We start from the raw sequence: 21,729 nt of genomic DNA, 5'->3' as shown, positions 1-21,729 counted from the left end.
AAGTGTGATTCTTTTCTGTTCATTCAAAAGACATTATCTACCTTTGCTGCTCTTCTAGTATATGTAGATGACATCTTAATCACTGGCAATGATACTAAGCATATTCAGACTATTGTTACTCAAATGCACCAAGTGTTTTCCATGAAAGAACTTGGTTTGATATCTTATTTTCTGGGTATATCTATTGAGCCCTTAGCCTCTGGCTATGTTTTATCTCAACCTAAATATGCTCAGGACATTCTTCATAAAGCTGGGATGCTAGATTGTAAACATTGCTCCACTCCCATTGCTGTCAAGCTTGCTGTGACTTATACTTCTGATAATCTCTTTGCCAATCCAACTCTATATTGAAGTGTGGTTGGAGCTTTGCAATACTTGACCATCACCAGGCCTAACTTGTCCTTTACCGTCAATCAGTTATCTCGACATATGCAAGCACCTACTAATGCTCATTTCTCTGCAGGCAAAAAGGTTCTTCGATTTGTTAAGGGTACTCTTAATCATGGTCTCACCTACACTTCTAGTTCTTTTGACCTTCATACTTATTGAAACTCCAACTGGGCTGGGGATGTCCTTGATAGAAAGTCTACCTCTGGTTATTGTGTGTTTCTAGGGTCTAATCTCATCTATTGGTTTGCCAAGAAACAGGCTACAGTCTCTCGGTTCTCCACTGAAGCTGAGTACAACTCTTTGGCCTATACTGCTACAAAACTTGCTCGGCTTGGCATGCTTCTTCATGAATTTTGTATTGTTTCTTCAGTTGTGCCAATGCTCTGGTGTGATAATGTTTCTACCATTGCTTTGGTGTATAACCTGTCTTTCGTTCTAGATCCAAACACATTGAGGTCGGCTTTCATTTTGTGCAAGATCAGGTTCTTGCCAAGCAACTTGCTTTGCATTATGTTCCTACTATTGATCAGCTTGCTGATATATTCACCAAACCCTTGTTTGTCTCTTGATTTTCCTATCTTAAGGACAAGCTTATGGAGGTTTCCCTTTCCCTTCGCTTGAAGGGGAGTGTTGACATCTCAGTTCCAGTTCAAGCTCCAGCAGCAGCAGCAGCAGCAGTAACTTTAGCTCAAGTTCAAGTTGAACCTCATACGCCTCATATATCTGCAACAGATCAAAGAGTTCAAGGAGCTAAGCTGAGGCCTCATTATGGCATTCTTGTGCTGCTGTCTCATGAGAATATCTCCTCAGTTAGTTAGATGGTTAAATAGTTATCAGTAATTTGTTAGATAGTTAGAGTTAGTTAGAATAGTTAGTTAGCCTCTTCTTTGAATATATAGAGGAGAGAATAATATGTGTAGAATTGAGAAAAGAGTTTATGAAATAAGATTGGTTCAAGTTTTTCTTCAGTAATACTACTCTTTTTTGTAATACAAATGTGATTCAAACACATAATCACCAATATCTAATCATCATAATTTTTTGTTTACTCAATGAGTACTAAAAATGAAGAGCTCAAATCATTGAGATTGGCCCAAAATGAGCCCACCAAATCCAAAAGCTCTCTCAACTTGGAATAACTAATTTGAGAGAATCTAAACTCACAATATAATTAATTTCTAACGGAAATATTGCAAAGGATGGCATTTCTAAAGGAAATATTACTTCCAAATGGTTCCCTTTTCTTTTTTATTATTTTATTTTTTTGTAATATTCACATATCATTTTTTTTTTTCATTTCAGTTAGTATCACTACAACAGATTAAAATTTTAGAGAGGCAAAAGTTTAGGAACAAAATCACTGTTTTGGGACGAAATATTTTTTTTGCCAAAATTGTTATTTGAGTATTTTTAGCAATGAAATTAGATATTTAGTGATGAATTACTATCCTTTTGAGATCAAATTTTTTGTGTCAAAATAATTCTTTTTGTGACGGAATTATTTTGTTCCTAAAAGTCTATTTATTAGCGAAATTCTTAAAATTTTGTCACTAAAAGTTTTTTTTTTTTTTAACTTTTCTGAACTACTTTTTATTGACTATCCTCGCAACGGTATGAATTGATCCCAAAATATTTTTTATAACAAATTTTTACTTCCATTTCATTGCACCAAAAAGAAAATAATAATCACAGGACCGCATTTCTCTTACTAGTTACAAAGCAATGGATTGTGCTTAGAATATCCAGTTTTCCACGGAAAATACTAGACTTTTCTTTCCAGCTACAGTATAAATTTAATTCAAACCTTGAGCTCATTCATCATCCAAGCGAGCAATCTATACCAAGTGTATGTATGGTTGTATTACTGGGCAGTTCCTCCTTTGGCAGGTGGCGCCCAACTATGACCGCTTGTGATTTATATCACAAGGCAGAAAATTAGTTAGCTTGCTGCCAAAGGAGATTTGCCCCGCAATTCAACCTGTGCAGTTTGATAATATGCGCCAAGAAATGGTAAAACTTCCTTTCAACTTAGAATTTTCACACTAGCCACAAAAAAAAAAAAAACCCTTAGAATTTTCACATCAATATTCCCAAATAAACCATGCCAAGTTTCTTCTTCTTACAACAATGCATTCAAATACTATTTTGCACTTGAATGTATGCTCTGATGTTTTACTTTGTTTACACACATAAAAGGTAGACATGCTGCATGTCACATGCATGCGGGTCCTTAGCAAGTTGCAGGGTTTGGATAGTCTATCTTAATTCTCTGTCTCACGCTTCTAATACTGCTATGACACTATAATTTGAATTCAAAAACCAACTTTGTCATTCAATGTTCGATAATTTTTAAAAGCATTTTTAAAAATGTAAAAATAAATATATTTAATTGTGACAATGTGTCAATACTAGAAGCATAGGACTAGGGTCGGCCCAACCCATGTACATTGAGACAGTTGCCTAAGCACTTTATTTTTTTATTTTTTTAAATGGCCTTTTGATATAGAGTTGATTTGTTATTTTTGTTGTATTTTAGAGTATATCCAACCCTTCACCTTTTCTTTCATCAATATTTTTAATGAAAAAATGTTCAAAAATAATCCCAAGTTCTTTCATTCATCAAATCAATGGGGACATATGTTTTTTTTTATATATTTATCAAATTGAGAACTCATGAAATTCTTCATTTTTTTGAATTTGACGAAAATTTAAAAAGATGAAACATTGGAAATGAATTTTTTCCATCAAATTTGATGAAAAAGGAAATTGGGATAAGAGGAGAATTTTGGGGGGGGGGGGGGGAGGATTTGATAAAAAATTGATGGAAGATAGAAAAAAAAAAAAAAAAAAAAAAAAAAAAAAAAAAAAAGAGATCATATCAAACCAAGATTTACTAAAATTTAGAATCAAATTAGATGAAAAAATTGGTAAATGGTTGGAGATGCTCTTACAAGTTGATTTGGTTGCTAGTTTCACTAATTTGATGTTTTAAATAATATTTCCATGTCTTATGTTAATTAAATGAGTTTTTTGAATTAATTATTGACTTTTGGACTATAGAGAGCAAAATGGTAATTTGGACTCATTAGCAGCATATTTATTTTTTATTTTTTATATATATATCAGCAAAAGAGAAAAATATTTATTGATGAAAATCTAATTACAAGATAATACATCAATAAAGAAAGAAAAAATAAGTGCAAAAAGTATCATAGCGGGATAAAAGGATCCCAACTACATTAACACTAAGATGCACGCCTAATCACTTACTAACACACCACCAAAAGGGGTAAGAAACCAACCGAAAACAAAACAAACTAGAACAGAACAAAACAAACACCAAAGCGAACAACAACAAAACAGACAACAAAGCACCAAAACCAACTCAGACCCAAGAACATAAGACCATCCAATCATGAGCAAATCCAGCAGCCACCCTTTGCATCAGTGCAACCAAAGCCAAATTAAATCAGAAGAGGCAAAATCAATCAACCAACACACACTCTGCAATGCACCACCAACAGTTCTCAAACTCGAAGAGGCTGCTCAAACTCCCTTGTCTGCTCAAACTCCCACCTGATGCAAATCTAATCTGCAACAACAACACAATCCCAGAGGCATTAACAACAGCAGCACTTGACAGCATCAGCAGCATCACCCGCCAGCTATCCCAGATCCATAAATGAAAACAACCCAAACTTCATAGGTACCCTGAAATCTGATTCTGAATAGAAAGCAAATCAGTCATTGATGCCATCCTAGAACTTAACTTCAACTTTGTCCATAATATCACCCTAAACTTGATTAGCTCAATGAGTTCCTCCCAATTTGGTTGCGCCTCATTGAACAAACAATGATTTCTCAACCCCCAGATTGACCACAAAACAGCGAATGGTATTACCTTCCAGATTTGATTTTGCCGCACCACGCCAACTACCCAAAAAATCTCACTCTCAGAGGGGCTGCGTTTCTCCGGACAATATTTATCCGCTTCACTTTTGGTCCAAGGGAAGACTCAAAACACTTGTAGAGTGACGCAATTGAAAAGCTGCTGCGTGAATCGCATAGCCAGCTCATAGTGTCCAAGCTCCTATATCCCTGATTAGTGGAGAATCATTAGCAGCATAATCGTCATTTGGGGTTAACATGGGCTATTTTGTTGACGTTGTCACTTAGGAAATCAACTTGAAAATAATAAGAATAAAATGGTAATTTGCACAATTAGGGGCAAAGTGGTAAATTTCAGTTCTGAATGATAAAATGATAAATTTGTACTTGGGTATTGTTCTATATTATTAGCTATAGGGGCATTTAGGTAAAATGCCTATGGAAAGAAAATTCGTTAGTTTGTATACAAGTGCTGGAAAATGCCCAAGTAACGACGAGATGGAATTTACCTGAGGCTATTCACGTGATTTGATTTTCCTTACTTGGTTATTTTTCATGATTGGCCCAATTTGGATTGATTTGGTTGGGTTGCATACCTTTATAGGCATAGAGCAATAGTTATGGTCCGATAAGCTTGATGGAGATAGTGGAATTTTCTTGCAAGAGAGTTTTATATCAGATCCTTCTGTCATATTTATCAAGACATTTCTAAACAAACACAACTCTCATACTCTCTCACCTGTGCATCTAATTTGGCCCTCTTTGCCCTTGCTTTTACAAAATTGTTCATAAAACTCAAAAAATTTTGAAGGCAATTTACTATTTCTTTTTAATAGTTTTGGAAAATAAGAAACTAACCAAATTTTCAATCTTATTTTATGTATGTGTAACCCTGAAAAAAAAAATAAACAAAAAAAAGGAACTACTTTTTAATTCCAAAGGCAGCTGTAGACACCCCATTTTTGACCGTCCTCAAGACTTGGACGTCACCGTTTGAACACTCGGTGATCATCCATGTTTGTGTTCGTTTGGAGTTCTCGGAGGTCTTGGCTACGCGCCTTGCCTCAGGATCTCCGAACTCGACCGTTTAGTGTCTGGTTTTGCACCAAACACTTGTGTTTTGCCTTGGAGGGGCAGGGAATGCCTTGTAAGGCATCCCCACACACCACCGGCAGTGGCTAGAGGCCACCGGCTGGTTTTTGCTGCCATCGGCACTTTTTATTGCCGGTCGGCACTGTTTGTTGCCGGTCGGCACTAAATTTTGTCAAAATGACATTTTTGGGCAGCCGACCACTGTTCATCCACTTTATGGAGATATTTTGTGCCAGCTGTGATAGCTGGCACCAACTCTGCCTCCCTCCATACACGTGTATGGAGGGATGTCCCTCTAAGCAAGCTTGTTGTGTAAGCTTTGCAAGAGGGACCTCTATAAGAGGAAGGCTCTCCTCTTTGATCTAGGTTAGAAGTTTTGGAGGCAAAAACCAGAGCTTACACTTATAGATACAACCTATCTCTATATTTCCTTCTCTCCCTCTCTTTGTGTGTGTTTCTTGGCCTAAAAGTGTGATTTTACCTTACTTTTGCACCATTACACACACCATTACACCTTGCTCCGAGATTGAGGGACTTGGGGGGTTGATTCTTGAGTTTTTGGACTGATTTTGATCAAAAGAAGAGGGCTGGACCATTTGTTCTTCAAAGGATCTTCAAGGGTGAGCACTATACTTTAGATTCCCCAAACTTGCAATAGTTTTTTACCTATCTTGCTTGCTGATTTAGCTTTTGTGCATAACATAAAAAAGGCTTACATTTTCATGCTTTAGAACTTTCATTAAGGTTGTTTTGTGGTTTGAGTGCAAACTCACCTTATTAGGCTTTATTTGGCCCATTTTGTGCTTCCCTTGTGAGGCCTTGTTTGCTTGAGTGTGTTGGTCTTTTCACCACTAAAAACCAGTTGATTTTCAGTGGTAAGGAAGGTGGTTTGAAGTCTTGCATAGGGGAGAGACACCCCTCTCCCTTCATTTTCTTATTTCCTTGCACTTTGGCTTAAAGGGTAACATGCATGCTTGCTTGATTTTTGCCTTATTTCAGAACTTTTTAGGTGTTTTTAGGTCATATGGGATCTCTATTTTTGGCCGGATCTATGGCCCTTTGCATGCTTAGTATACTTGCTTTACATTCCTCCATTTGGCCTAGAATTTGTATCTTGTGTTTGGGCCTTAAATCCTTGCATGTGTTGGCTTAGTTCCATGAAGATTTTGGCATTATTTTACTATGTTTAAGGTCTGTTGGCCATTTGTTGTAGTCATGCTTGCATGGTTTGATGTCATCTCTTTGTATTTTGGCTTGTAGGCTTTGAGCATATTGACCTATAGCATGCATAACTAGGACCATCCTCATGATTTGGCATCATTTAGGACCCTATTTCAGCCCATGAATCATGTTTATATGTGTGCATGTGTGACCTCTTTCATGCTTTGAGAGTGTGCTTTCTTATGCCTAGACATGAGTCTTGGTGGAAGCATTTCATGGGAGTCACCTTAGCTGCCATATTAGGAGGGTTTGGAGTCCCATTTTGCATGAAAAAATTCTGTCTTTACTTGTCTTAGTCATGCCGTGAGTGGTCATGTTGGTGGGAGTAAAGTACCTCCTTTTTGTGCCTTAACCTTAGGACCTTTGATTTGCTTGTTGGCATGAGCATTGGTCCACCTTTTGGACACTTTTTGCCACTGTTTTGAGGTGGGTGAAGGTCTACCCCTTTACCATTTTAAGCCACCATTGCATGATTGTTTCATGTTCGTTGCATGATTGGTTCATTAAATGTGTTGTTCCATGCTAACTCTATGGCAAATTGGTCCATGTTTGCATCACATTCGCACCTTGCATGCTTAACATTGCATGCTTGCCATACTAATTGCATGACACTTGGTATGCCTTGTATCTTGTTATCATGTTGCATTTTGAGCCATGTTTGCATAACATGCATTGCATTACTTGGTTTGAGGTGTCAAACCAAGTGTGAGTGTTAAGGGGTGTTCATACTATAAGTGATGAAACACGCCTTAACTCTCGGTCACCGGGGTCTTTGACTTCGACATGATAAGGCCTTGGCTCTCATTTGTGTGTCGCATGCATATTTATATCAAGTGGCAAACTTGATCCCTTGGGCTGTCATGCACCATTGATGGCTCGAGGATCGAGGGTCATGCTTCCTTGAGTTCAAAGCATGATAGGAAGCATGATCATGCTCACATATGCCTGAAACCCCATGCCATGCACTGTCTGTTCTCTGTTTGCTGTCAAAACTGTCTTCTGCAGGAAGTTTCTGCCGACCGGCAGAATTCAGTGCCGGCCGGCAATCTTCGAATGGCCGGTAAATCAAAACACTGTCGATGGAAATTCTGCACTGCCGGTGGGAATTTCCCCCAGCCGGTGGTACTCGGCAGCATGTAAGGAACCTGTTCCAGAACTTTGGCAATTTTCAGAGAGACAGGGCAGTGTAAACAGAGGTGGCAGAGATATGGTACGGGTTTTCCAGGCGAGCCGGTTTTCGAGCACGCATCATTCGCGCATCTTGAGGCAGAGGCTGCGGCCACCCTTTTCTTTCTTTTGCATTCTTTCTTTTAATTAATTAGAAATTCTGTAATAATTTTATTTGCTTATTATTTGGGACTGTAATATTTATTTGTATCCTCCGAGCGAGGGCAAATCTGTAATAAGTGTGGGTGAGTGTGTGTATGTCTTCCAATCCCCACTTCTTTCTTCCCTTTTATTTACCTGCTTACGATGGTAGACTATGGCATATTTTAAAGTTAGCATACCTTATGCAATGCATGCGTGCATTCATACATTTGTCCTGCATGCACCGGGCTCGGTACATCATACTAACTGCATTCGTATTTCAAATTCCAAAATTGAATACGTGAATCAATTGGTTACATTTCACATGCCATATTTAGGTTAGCCGAGCTTACTCTAATTGCATCATGCATGTGTTGCATTAGTCAACTTGACATGGACTAGGATCATGCATATGATTACTAACTAGTTTCTGTTTTGGCTTGGAGTACTAGGTGAGCTTTTATGCTTTAGCATCCTTGCATGCGTGCGAGTGTTGCCATGACAGTATGATTACCATGAGGCTAGCTGCTTATGTGATATAACTGCTTGAATGCCTGTGGATGGAGGTCGAATTACCTAAATTGGAATAATGCATTAAAACCGTGAGTTTTAAGCCCACTAGATAGTGGCAAAACCATCTTTTCTAAAAGCCCACTTGAGGGTGGCAAAACCTGCATTTTAGCCTACTTGCGAGTAGCAAACCATTTTCAAAACAAACATGCAATGTTTTGTTCCAATTTAGGCGATTTGGTCTATACTTATTTGCTGTGCGCATAACATAGTAATTCTAGGCTAATAACCGGAATAAGAACACATAAAGTTTTCAAAAACGGATATCACGGTTAGTAGAGGTCGGTCTTCGGACCGGGCGAAAGGGGGTGCTCATAGCTGACCTTCCCCGATCGTACCCAAGCTCCCGAGCCGAGACAACTCCGGTGATGACGGACATGTGGCCTTCGGCACCGAGTCAGGGTTTCCTAAATTCCCCCATTAAAAAATATTTAGGTGGCGACTCTGTATCTGGCAAAGCAGTCCATGTTTGGCACTACTTTTTCAAAAATCTGTTTCTCAAAACAATTTGCCAGATTTGGACTCTTTGGTTCAAGATTAAGAACCGTGACACAAATCAAGAGTCCGAACTGTAGTAGCGAGGTCCCCCTTCGCGGGCGCGTCTACAGCAGCATTAACAAAAAAGAAATCTGAGAGAAACATGCAAGTACTTAAAAAGTAGCTCAAAAACTTACGCTGAAATTTCGAATCAGCTGAATTTCAAACTCCAGAGGTGTTTATTACAGTAAGTTATTTATCTTCAAGCAACACATACCATAAGACCAATGACCTTGCTATCTAAATCTACACATAAAAAGAATATTCCCAAACAAATGATGCACCACCTAGCCTACAAAACGACAGACACGAAAATCATCCCCACAAACTAGCTAAACATCAACATTCTCCAGTGACTCCAGTCTGAAATTACAGTTTGAAATTACACTAATTTGAATCAAAGACAACTTGATAATCAGAACACTACCCAATTTGTCCTTGTACAGTCTGAAATTAAACTAATTTGAATCAAAGACAACTTGATAATCAAAGCAATACTGGTATTATCCCAAGAAAGACACAGATTAAAAAAAAAAAACCAAAAAGAAAAAGAAAAACCCAATCTGACATATACCCAAGCATGCAAGTTTAGATCTATTATACAGAGCATAGAAAAGCCACAGATGAATGCAAGTTTAGATCCAAGCAACGATGAACTAAATCGAACTAAATAAAAGAAATAAATTAATTAATTAATTAAACTGAGAACAAGATTGAAACACCAAACACCAACAAGATTAATTAATTAAACTGAGAACAGAAAATCTGAAGATTAATTAAACACCAACAAGATTAATAAATTAATTAGCTTTTCTCACCTGCAAAATGACACAAGATTGAAAATCTGAAGAAGAAGAAGAGCTTTTGGAGAGAGCTTGCTGTATGAGATTGGAAATCTGAAGAAGAAGAAGAGCTTCTCTTGCCTCTCCCTTTTGCTGCTGCTACTTTGATGAGTTAGACCATCTCCAACGGTTCATCAAAGTTGACATCAAATTTAAAATTTGGTGAAAAAGTTACTGTTTGGTGCTCCAACGGTTGCACCAAATCGATATCAAAATGAGATTTCACCAAACAATTCATCAAACTGAGGACAGAATGCTGATTTCATCAAAACACTGTTTGTGACCGTTGGGGGAGACCAACCGGTCAACCACCAAAAGGTTCAAACAGTTCCAAGAAAAGGTTCAAACAGTAAAAAAAAAAAAAAATTATTTTGCCTTACCGGTCGATTGGCCGGTCGACCACTAAAAGGTTCAAAAAGTTCAAAAAAAAATAAAAATAAAAAATTTCGCCTAACCGGTCGACCGGCCGGTCGACCAACCGGTTGTCCCGGCGCAAATTTGATGAAAGTTCACTGTTGGAGTGAGTGATATCAGATTTGGTAAAATAGGTCATTTTTTACTCAGATTTGATGAAAAAAAAAATGCACCGTTGGAGATGCTCTTAGGGCTAGGGCAACATGGGTAAAGAAGTAATCACACTCCGTAATACCAACGGACTAGCTTTGAATACCAACATCAGGGGCAGACTGTGAATCCCCTCTGCAAGGCCTCTATGAAGCCGTTCGGCTTATCAATCTGTCCCTCATCTCTGTTAAACAGGGTATTAAGTGGGATCCACAGTTAACCTAATCCCAATCCCCCTCTTATCCCAAAACAAACGGGGCCTTAGACTATGGGTGGGAATTTGTTAGGCCGTGTCAGGCCGGCATTATACAATAAAAGATTTTTATCTGCTCAAGTTCGACTCAGTCGTAATATTAGACCTCTACATCTGTTTAAGTCTAATCTAAAAAATAATTATAAATCTTAGAACTCACCTATCGAGTTATAAGTTAAAAAAATTTAAAACATTTCATAATTAAATTCAATTATACATTATATTTCTTAAATAAATATATTGATATCATTAGAAATTGAAAGATTTTTTGTGTATAAATTGAAAGATTTTTTTTTAAAATAAATTCAATCAAATATCACCACAAATATGAACTTCAATAAAATCAACAAAAAAATATATTTTTTAATATATATATATATAATAAAGCAGGATGACTTTGAATTTATGTTACACACATTTGTCCTGCTAGGACATTTGGACGGCTCAGATCTATTCATATTATAAAACAACGACTGGGATATATTTTTCAAAAAATATCCTACATGTACATTTTTTATTTTCCCGCTTCCCTGTTTTACTTTTTCCTTTTCTCTCCCATCCTTCTATGATCCCATGATCCTACCTTCCTCTCTCTTTTCTTTTTATTTTTTTTTATTTTCTCCTATTTTTATTTTTCTCTTTATTTGTTTATTTTTTTTATTTGTTTCTTTTTGTTCATTTATTTTTATTCATATTATATGGAAAAGTCTGCGATTCCAGAATTAGAAGCCAGATTTTATCGTGTAGTGGAGATTATATTAATAAATTTTTTAGTCCACAAATTAAATGAATTTGAACAATTAATTATTATTTTTAAATATATTGAATACCTAATAGACTTTGTAAATTTAGATCTCATATGAATCTTCAGCATCTATATAATATTGAAAGCGGGTTTTTGAATTTATCCTAGAGGCAATTGTCCTACTAGGACATTTTAATGGTCATGATTTATTTCTGTATTTAGATGGACGGCTGAAATGATAACCTTCTCTCTCACTTTACCACAACTTCCCACCAAAGACCCACACTCGCCCACGCTCTACAGAGGATAAACCCACGCTCATCGAACTCTCTCTATAAACTCTCCTCTCTTTGTCTTTTAAAGCACCCATCCCCTCCCTCTCTCTCTCTCTCTCTCTCTCTCTCTCTCTCTCAGCCTTACTTCCCACTGTAACACTGGTACATCTCTCTCTCTCTCTCAATGTTACTTCACTTCTACAACATTTGCAGTTTGATCCAAGTGAGAGGAGAAACCACCGATTTGATGATTTCTTCGTCCGAAAGCACAAGCGGTTAATCCATCAGTTCTGGCACAGGAGGGGGGATAGCGCAATCAACAACGGCGAAGGCAGATGAGGTGCAAAGAAAGAGGCGGTGACGCCCTAGGCATCATGAGAAGCACGAGTGATGAAGGATTGGACGAAACTAATGCCGAAAAAGCTGAGGAGCTAGATGAAGGAAGCGATGGCGGCGACTTCAGATTGGATCTTATCGCGCCAACGGTGGAAGAGGTAGTAGGCCATAGAGAAGAAGAGCGTGAAGAAAATGCCGTTGGTCAAGCATAGAGGGAGAGATAAGGCATCAGAGGCTTTTGGTGATGATAATGATGATGATGAGACAAATGTATTTGGGGTTTTTTTTTATGATGATGATGGTTTTTGGTGAGAGAGAATGAGTGGCATCAGAGACTTTTGGGTTCTATGTTTCTAACCTTAAGATGTGTTTGGGTTTTTATTTTTTTTATGTTCTGTTTGTTCTTTATTTATATAGAATTTTTGTTTTTATTTTTATTTTTTTTAATGTAGCTTATGGGTTTGGATTTAATTTTTTAAAAAGTTTTAGGTCTAAAATAATATTTGATCTTCGTAAAATGGGTTTTGATTTTATAAATGTATTTTTATTTTTAGTTTGATTTATGAAATGGATTTAATTCCTTAATGGAAAATGAGTGTTGATTTTTTATGATTTTGAAAAAGTTTTTGAAATGGGTTTTGAAATAAGGGACCCATCGCCACCTCCGCTCTGTAACTATCCATCACCATTGAAAATAAAGATCGAACAAAGAAAATCTTAACATTATGTTTTAATAATTTTATTTTGATTTATATTTTAATCTCATTATTAATTGCATTGTGCCTTCAGGCACAGGCATACACTAGTTATATTATATTATAATTAATTAATTAATACAATAGCAGGTCGGGCCGGGTTAGGTTGAAAATATAAATCTCAAGCCCGACACATTAATATATTGGGATGAAAATGTTGACTCAACCTAGCTCTATGGGCTAAAACAAAATCCTAAACCCTAAAAAAATAAGGTCAGGTCGGCCAGGCCAACAGGTCGATACGCATCCCTACCTTAGACATTATGTATTATTGAGATGAGTAGTAGTCTCTGTTGTTGATGGTGGAGAAGATGATCACATGTTTTGGAGTTACATGGATGTGTGATATGGTAAGTGTGGATGTCGTGACTTTTTCAAGTATAAGGCGCGTTTTTACACTATTTGTACTAACTCACTTTTCCACATTGATAACGTCGCCACTTAACTTTTATGGAAAATTAAGAAATCTTTACAATTAAAACTAAATAAAGGCACCAATCATTATAACCAAACAATTTAGGCTCGGAAACTTAGGTACAAAAGTAGAACGTCATTAACTGATGAAGCATCTCTTGTCCAATCAAGTGATTGGCTTATTTTGTGAGATTCATGATTAAATTATTTCACAAACTTCATTATTACCATTTTCCTTTACTAACCTAACAACTAGGCGATTTGATAAAATAAATACCACTCAACTTGAATTAAATAAATATAGCCAAAAAAAATCATAAAATCATTATTTTTAATCAAAAAGTCAGCTTTTAGTACTTGTAGTCATAAACACAACCCAAATCGAGCAATATTCATAATATTAAAAAAAAAAAAAAAGTCAAAACAACCAATGAATCACCAAAAATCACATAAACTTGCATTATTTAAAAGCAATGCAAAAATACAAGCAACATGCTATGAAAAATGAGAGACTTACCCGGATTTCACCACAAAGCGTCAGACCATGCAAGACATGAATTAAATAATGTACAATGACATAATCATGCTACTATACACACAAGATGTAAACTTAAACCCAGTTTGAAGCCACTAACATGATTTCATGGACAAAAAGCAATTAACATATACATATGCTGAATATTATACAATGCTTAAACCGAGTTTAACGCATTACTATATCATAAATAATCTAAGCTAAACACGATGTTTATATAACCTAAACAAAACATGAAAAATAAACCAAACTCTAGGTGTCAAGGGGATGTGTGAGCGCACAAGCCATGTGCGGCCGTACCACAACACACATGCTACCTTGGGGTGAGTGCCATCCATGCATGTATACGTGCAGGATTTTGTGCCTTTGGACCTTCTTGTTCCCTAAGTAGGTCCAATTGACTCCCAATCAACTTTTTAATGTAAAATCGGTCAATGGTTTTGAAAATATTCATCAATTCAAATTCAACCAGACCTTCATCTCTCTACCTTTCTCCTAAGTGGGAGCAAAAAGTTAGGTTCCGGATGAAAAATGAGTTTATGGGTAAAATGCAAAAAGATAATTTTGGCATAAAACGGGGTGGTACAACAACTCATAACAAAACAAAACCTCCCAACAGCTAGCTAGCAGCAGCAATAAACAAGTAGAAAACACCCACAATCATTAACTCTATCAATCCAAGACTAGGCCCATAAACCAAACACCATACCAGTAGCCATCCATCAAGTAGAGCAACAGAGCAACTGATGCAAATTGAACACCAAATCATGGACTGACCAAGCACAAGCAGGGAAATGGTACTTAATCCATATTGCAACCCTAGACTTTATCAACTTGCAGAGCTCATCCATATTAAACACACACTCATTTCCACATTTCAAATGGACCACATTAGTGCCAATGGGATAGATTTCCAAATCGATCAATCAAACTTTCTGAACTTAAACCCATCCCGCCAGTAAAACAACCCCTCAATTGTCCCAGGAACAACCTATTGAATTTCCCACCAATCTAGCAACTTGGACCAAACTTTCCAAACTATAGGATTTTCAGAATTTGGCCCAACCTCATTCCTATTGTACATGGAAGCCACACTAAACTCACCTATAGGAGATGCCAACTGGCTAAGTCTGTCTTCATGACCTGACACTGCTAATAGAGCTGTATTTAGCAAAGTGTTGAGCTTATCTACCTTAGCCACATCCCAAGCCCTCAATGGTCTTCTAAAAGCCAACATCCGGTCCTTAGAAACACCCTTCCTGTCTGGTAACACCCTTAGAGAAAAAAATTTCATCCAAAGGGGGGTTGTATTTTTTGGTTGGTTTCTCGCCAACTCTTGATGATTGGCTAGCAAATGATTGGATATGCTTTTTGGTGCCAATCTATTTGGGATTGACAAGTTATACTTTGATGCTCTTTGCATTATCCTCTTCTTTATTGAGTTATTTTCATATGATTTGTATGCTTGGTTCATCAATAGAGTTTTTGTTCTTTTGCTCATAAAAAAAAGGGAAGGGGGGGGGGGGGGGGGAGGGGGGGTTGAAAACAGCTCATAACAACTTTAAATATCTCTAGAGATGAAGTAATTATACCATTTCATAATCGAGAAACATTCAAGTGCCCAAAGTCTTAGGGTTAGTTAAAATAGGCTATTTACAGTAGGACATCTATATATATTTTTTCGATATAGATATTATATGTATCGGCGATATCGGTTAAGCGCCCTATTACCAGTTATTATTGATCTTGAATTTTATTATTTTTGCAATTTGACTTAACCGGTGTGTTAATTAAATGAAATGAATCTTAAAACCAGTAAAGTAATTAAATCCTATGATTGCACCAGATAACTGTATGTATTACCGCACATGAACCTTATTTAAAGTAACAAATTGATATTATATTGATTAGTTAGTGTGTAACCAACTAGGCCTAGCCTAGTTGACCACTATGCCTTCCTTTGGGCTTAGTCCCAATGAGGTCATGAGTTCAATTCCTCTTAGAGGGTTGAATTAAGAGTGTGCAAGCACTTAGGTGCTTTGCCAAGAATGAGGAGATCTAATCTAACAACTAACATTTGCCGATCAAAAAAAAAAATATATTGATTAGTGTGTGGTTTGCTCACCTTTCACCTTATAGGTACAGACGAGCATACTACTTTATATTTTGAGCATTTTAGTTTAGATTATAGGATAATTAATATTGCGTTTGTTTATTCTTTTGGATGTACTTATTGTAATTAAGGTTATAGTTTCTTACTTAACTTTGTTTAGCTTTTGCATGTTGACGATATCACTTTATTTTTATTCGAATGTGTGGCATTCGTAGCCTGACTCAAGCTTATGAGTGAATATCATTGTTTTATGACTCAAATCAAATTCCTTTAAAATATTAGAATTGAATAAGTTTTCCAATAAGCAAATCTTATTTTGTCACAGATAATGTTAATATAGGAAAATATACCGCATTTTTTAGTTTAACAAAATAATAATATAAAAACCAATTTTAGGCACATTTTATGAGGCACTTCAACCAAACTATAGAATTGGTTAAGTGAGGTAGTTTTGAAAACGATTTAAGTATTAAATGGATGTGTTTTCTAAATTACTTAGTTTCTTCCAAATTTATTTCTTAAAATTTGGGGCGACCGTGACATACCATGTGTCTATTATTAAAGTTGATATATCTATGTGGAGTAATGTTGTACATAAATGAATTTTCTTACCATTAAGACATAGTTAGTGAGATCCACATTAATAAATAATAAATGCAGTATATGCGGACTCATATATTTGTGCCTTGTGGTACTCTAAATTTTAAATTTTACATCAATTTTGTCCAATCAAAAATAGTTGTTAGATATTTGAAAACAATTATTCACATAGAAGCAAGTTGAGAGAGGACGGAGGTTGGAGGATGGAATCCGGTGCTAAGAAGAAGACGAGTTGCAAATCACAACGGTAGATCAGTGGATTATGGCGTGGTTACTATCTTTGTGGATGAGATCCCAAACTCAATGACTCCAAAGTGTTTGTTTACTCTGTTTAATAAGTTTGGTGTAGTTAAGGATGCCTTCATCTCGTCCAAAAGACGAAAAGCGACGGGGTCGAGGTTTGGTTTTGTGCGGTATGATTGCAAGGTGGATGCTGAAATGACGGTGCTGAAGGCTGATGGATTATGGTGCGATAATAAGGCCCTGAAAGTAAAGAAAGCAAAGTTCAAAAAAGGAGAGGTTAAGCAGCATGCAATGATAAACAGAGGAGATGATCCGATGATACAACGTCCACAGAGGAGTTTCGGGCATAGAAGGATGGATGGTATAGGTCGAAGATCTTTTGCAGAAGTAGTCCAGAGTGGTGGCAGTAATGAGAAGATGAAGTTGGTTGTAAAGGCATTTGAAGCCGGTAATGGGTGGCTTTATGACAGTGTAATTGTAAAGTTGAAATCATTTCTTGCCTTCGAAGAGTTTAATTTGAAATCATTTCTTGCCTTCGAAGAGTTTAAGAAGGAGGTCAGTAAAAGAGGTATGGAGGAAGTAAGAGTCAGAGAAGGAAGAGGAAGGTTAACAGTGCTAACTTTTAAATCCCAGCAACACAAAAGGGAGGCCAGATCCAAGCTAGAAGAGTGGATGCTAGAATGGTGTGATTCTATTACAGATTGGGAAAGAGGCAAGTATGTTGAACAGGAAAGGTGTGTGTGGCTCATATGTGCGGGTGTCCCATTTAATTTGTGGAGTGTTAATACATTCCGAGACATTGGCAAGCTGTGGGGTGAAGTTGTCCAATTTGATGATGATATTACTACTCCAAATTCTTTTCGGTGGGGGAAGGTACGAGTAATTACTTCCAGAATGGAGTTCATCAATACGGTGATCCAGGTTGAATGTAATGGAAGCCTGTTCCTAGTCAGAGTGTGTGAAGAGATCCCAGCAGCAGGAAAGTCGTGTTATTGCAACAGTTCCTGCATGGAAAATGAGGTCGCTGGTTTGATGGGTCAAGATGAAGTTGATCAACTGTCAAAAAATGGTGAGCCAGACAAGAAGGAACATGAAGATGAACACACAAGGAAGGAGGAGCTGAGCAGAAAAGATGAAACAGCCATTGCCGAACAGGATATGGTGGACTGCGAAGCAGGGGAAGAAGATGAAGGTAATGGGTGCCTATCTGTATCAGTCGTAAAAGAAACAGAGGATGACATGGGAAATCAAAAAGTCAAAGGAGATAGTATGGAGGACAGGTTGGTGAATACGACAAACCCAAGAAATGAAATTCAATTGTTGAAGACCATGTATGTACTCCTGGGTTTATCAGAAGCCTAAGTGGGCCAGAGAGTTTAAGGCCTCAACTAAACTTAGAAGTGGTGTTGGATGGGCTTCAGGATGGGCTTCAGGAGAATAGGTCCATCACTGATTCTTCAAACTTAAGTGCATGTGTAGCCCAAACCCAACTTAGGCCCCTTGTTCAACAAGAAGCTAAGTTAAGAGTAACAGTCAATGACAACCCAGCAAGGAAAGGAAAGCCCACTCAAGCAGTGGTAAATAGATGTTATAAGGATGGTGGTAATCGGCGAAATAGGTCAAAACCGCACAACAAACAGATCAAACAAAAAGGAGTGATGAGTGGTAACTGCTTCAAGAAAGGAGCTATCTTCAGAGCAGCAGCTGCTGCTATATCAATGTCAGTAGAGCAAAGTCTCAACACCAGGAGGAGAAATAAGCTATTAAATGAAGCCCAAGCTACCATGGAAGTTGGGAAAATTCTGGGATTGGACTTTGAAGGTAAGGAGAATGAGGTGATTGGCAAGTTGACTGAACTCGAAGAGAAGGATATGGAGAGAGTACAAGGGGGAGCTGTAATTCCGTAAGTCTGGTCAGGACTTAAGGCATGTGATTTTAGGAGATGTGTAGATTTTTGATGATTTTATTATCATGGAACATTAGGGGTCTGAGAAGACCCGAGAAGAGAACAAAAATAAAGAGTTTAGTTTGGGAGAGGAAGGTAGATGTCCTTCTGCTACAGGAGACTAAGAGAAGCTCAGTAGATGATAATTTTGTAAAGTCCTTATGGTTGTGGGAAGAGCTAGAGTACATGGAGGTGGGTGCAGAAGGAAGTGCTGGTGGCTTGCTATGCTTATGGAATCCACAGATTTTTGAGCTTAAGGAGTGCTCTAGCTCCAGGAATTACATGCTTTTATCAGGTATAGTCCATCATACTTTTAATTGCACTCTTATTAATGTTTATGCACCCAATGATGTGCTTAAAAGAAGGCAACTTTGGGAGTCCCTAGCAACACTGAATCCATCCTTCCCAAGCCCTTGGTGTATAGGTGGTGACTTCAATGAAATCAGATTTATGAGCGAAAGAAAATGGTGCTCTAGAAGGGAAAGAGGGATGAAGGATTTTAATGAACTTATTGAAAAATTGGAGCTGGTAGATATGCAAATGTTAGGCAGGTAGTTCACTTGGTGTAATGCGATGGATGGAAATAGATGGAGTAGAATCGATAGATTTTTAATCAATCTGAGGTGGCTGAAAGAGTTCAAGTTTAAACAGTGGGGACTGCTTAGGTGTATCTCAGATCACTGTCCCGTACTCCTTATGGAGGATGAGAGGGATTGGGGACCAAAACCATTTCGATTTATTAATGCATGGTGTTTGCATCCCAAATTCAAAGGAGAAGTAAAGAATTGTTGGAAAGGATACCAGGTTAGTGGTTGAGCTAGCTTCAGACTTTTGAAAAAATTGGGCAACCTGAAAGTCCATCTGAAGAGGTGGAACAGTGTAGTCTTTGGTGACATTGATGAGAAGCTGAAACAAGCAGAGGAGGAATTGCATGAGTGGGATTTAATAGCTGAATGAAGGAATCTACAGGATGCTGAGATCAAAAGAAGGGTAGAAATAAGAAAATTAGTTTGGGATCTGAGTAAGAAGAAGGAATGGTTGTGGCTCCAAAAATTTAGAAGGGTCTGGGCTAAAAATGGAGACAAAAATACTAGATTTTTCCATTTAATGGCAACCAAAAGGCAGAGGAAAAACTTGTTAAACTCAGTTACTGTGAATGGTGTGATTCAGGATGAGCCTGGGATGAATAAACAAGCAGTGGCAAGTCATTTCAAGCACCTTTTCACTGAAGATTGGAAGTATAGACCAAATTTAGCAGGCCTCTTTGACTCAATCAGTCCAGTTGACTCATCTGAGTTGTTCGAGGCAGAATTTTTGGAGGAAGAAATCTGGGAAACAATTAAAAATTGTGACGAAAATAAAGCGCCGGGATCGGATGGTTTTAATCTAAAACGTATTCAGAAATGCTGGGCCATCATGAAAGGAGAGTTTGTGCAATTGATGAATGAGTTTCATTCTAATGGAAAGCTAGCTCAAGGAATAAATAGTTCATTCATTACCTTAATTCCTAAGAAGGAAAACCCTGTGGGGTTGGGAGACTATAGGCCAATCAGCTTGATTAGCTCCGCATACGAAATTGTAGCTAAAGTCTTATCCAGAAGGTTGAGGAAAGTGTTACCTAAGATTATTAGTGAAGTTCAAACTGCATTTTTGAGCGGAAGGCATATTATAGATGGGGTTCTAATTGCCAATGAAGTGGTGGATTGGTGGAAAAGGTCAAAAAAGAAAGGTCTAATCCTAAAGCTGGATTTTGAAAAGGCATATGACTCCGTAAATTGGGAGTTCTTGTACTCGATGATGAAAAATTTTAGTTTTGGAGAGAAATGGGTGGGGTGGATGAAGACTTGCATATCCATAGCTCGTATTTCAGTGCTAGTAAATGGTTCACCTACTTCTGAGTTCTCGCCCATGAAAGGTCTTAGGCAAGGTGATCCGCTTTCTCCTTTCGTCTTTAATATTGTAGCAGAAGGTTTGAACATTCTCTTGGAAAGAGCTAAGGAAGTGGGCCTGATTAGAGGAGTATCTGTAGGTCCAACTGAGTTGAAAATTACACACTTGCAGTTTGTCGATGATACCATTATTTTTTGTGAAGTGGAGTGGGAGGAAGTTGTAGCCGTAAAAAGAATCTTAAGGTGCTTTGAGCTGATGTCTGGACTCAAAATAAATTTCCACAAAAGTAAGGTGTGTGGGGTAGGTGTGCAGGATGATGTTGTCCAGGTCTTGGCAAAAAAACTAAATTGCCTAAGTCAAAAGTTGCCAATGAGTTATCTGGGGTTACCATTAGGAGCAAATCCAAGGAGAAAGGCTGCTTGGAAACCTATGCTAGACAAGTTTAAGAGTAAGCTAGCTTCGTGGAAAAGAAGGTATCTCTCTTTTGCTGGAAGATTAACATTGATCAAGTCCGTTCTGTCAAGCTTGCCAGTTTATTTTCTCTCCATCTTCAAGTTGCCAGTGGGTATTGCAAAATTACTTCACAAAATTCAAGCTAACTTCCTTTGGGGAGGGATTGAAATCCGAAAGAAAGTGCACTTAATTAACTGGAAGGAGATATGCCTAAGTAAAACTAAAGGTGGGTTAGGGGTGCGAAACCTAAGCCGGGTTAATGAGTGCCTACTAGTGAAATAGTGGTGGAGGTATGGTAAGGAGGAGGCATCTTTGTGGAAACAAGTGATATGTAGTAAGTATGGAGGTCTAGGAGGCGGATGGTGCCCCTTATTGAATAGTTCAGTGTGGCTGTCGCATACGTGGAAAGATATAATATCAGTGGCTGTAGTTAACACTGCTTTGCGTGATTTCTTCTTGCAAAATTTTAGGCTAGTTATTGGAAATGGCAGAAGACTGCAATTTTGGACTGATAAGTGGTGTCACAACCAAAATCTGAGTGTGTTTTTCCCAGATTATTCACATTATCAGTTGAAAAAGATGGGAAGTTGGTAGATTTTTTTCACAGAAGGGTGTCAGATTCAGATTGGAATCTGGTCTTCAGACGACCCCTCCTAGAATGGAAAGAGGAAGAAGTGCAAAAGCTTAATGACCGTCTGCGGAATGCGCCTAGGCTCCAAGAAGGGGTGGTAGATTCTTGCTCTTGGCTAGCTCATCCGTC

At 37.7% G+C, this 21,729-nt stretch overlaps 1 long non-coding RNA gene across 1 annotated transcript; it reads right to left on the bottom strand.

Annotated features, from left to right (window-relative positions):
* Positions 1–3,486: 3,486 nt before the first annotated feature.
* On the bottom strand, positions 3,487–9,964 carry LOC114283823 (uncharacterized). The gene is made up of 2 exons (XR_003636696.2): positions 9,825–9,964; positions 3,487–4,488 (listed from the first exon to the last, which is right to left on the bottom strand). It is a non-coding gene; the product is annotated as an uncharacterized LOC114283823 (long non-coding RNA).
* Between the last annotated feature and the right edge of the window lie 11,765 nt (positions 9,965–21,729).

This window comes from Camellia sinensis, chromosome 9 (assembly GCF_055761805.1).
Source record: "Camellia sinensis isolate YWXY chromosome 9, ASM5576180v1, whole genome shotgun sequence".
NCBI lineage: Eukaryota > Viridiplantae > Streptophyta > Magnoliopsida > Ericales > Theaceae > Camellia > Camellia sinensis.
This window is presented reverse-complemented; position numbering and strand designations above follow the sequence as displayed.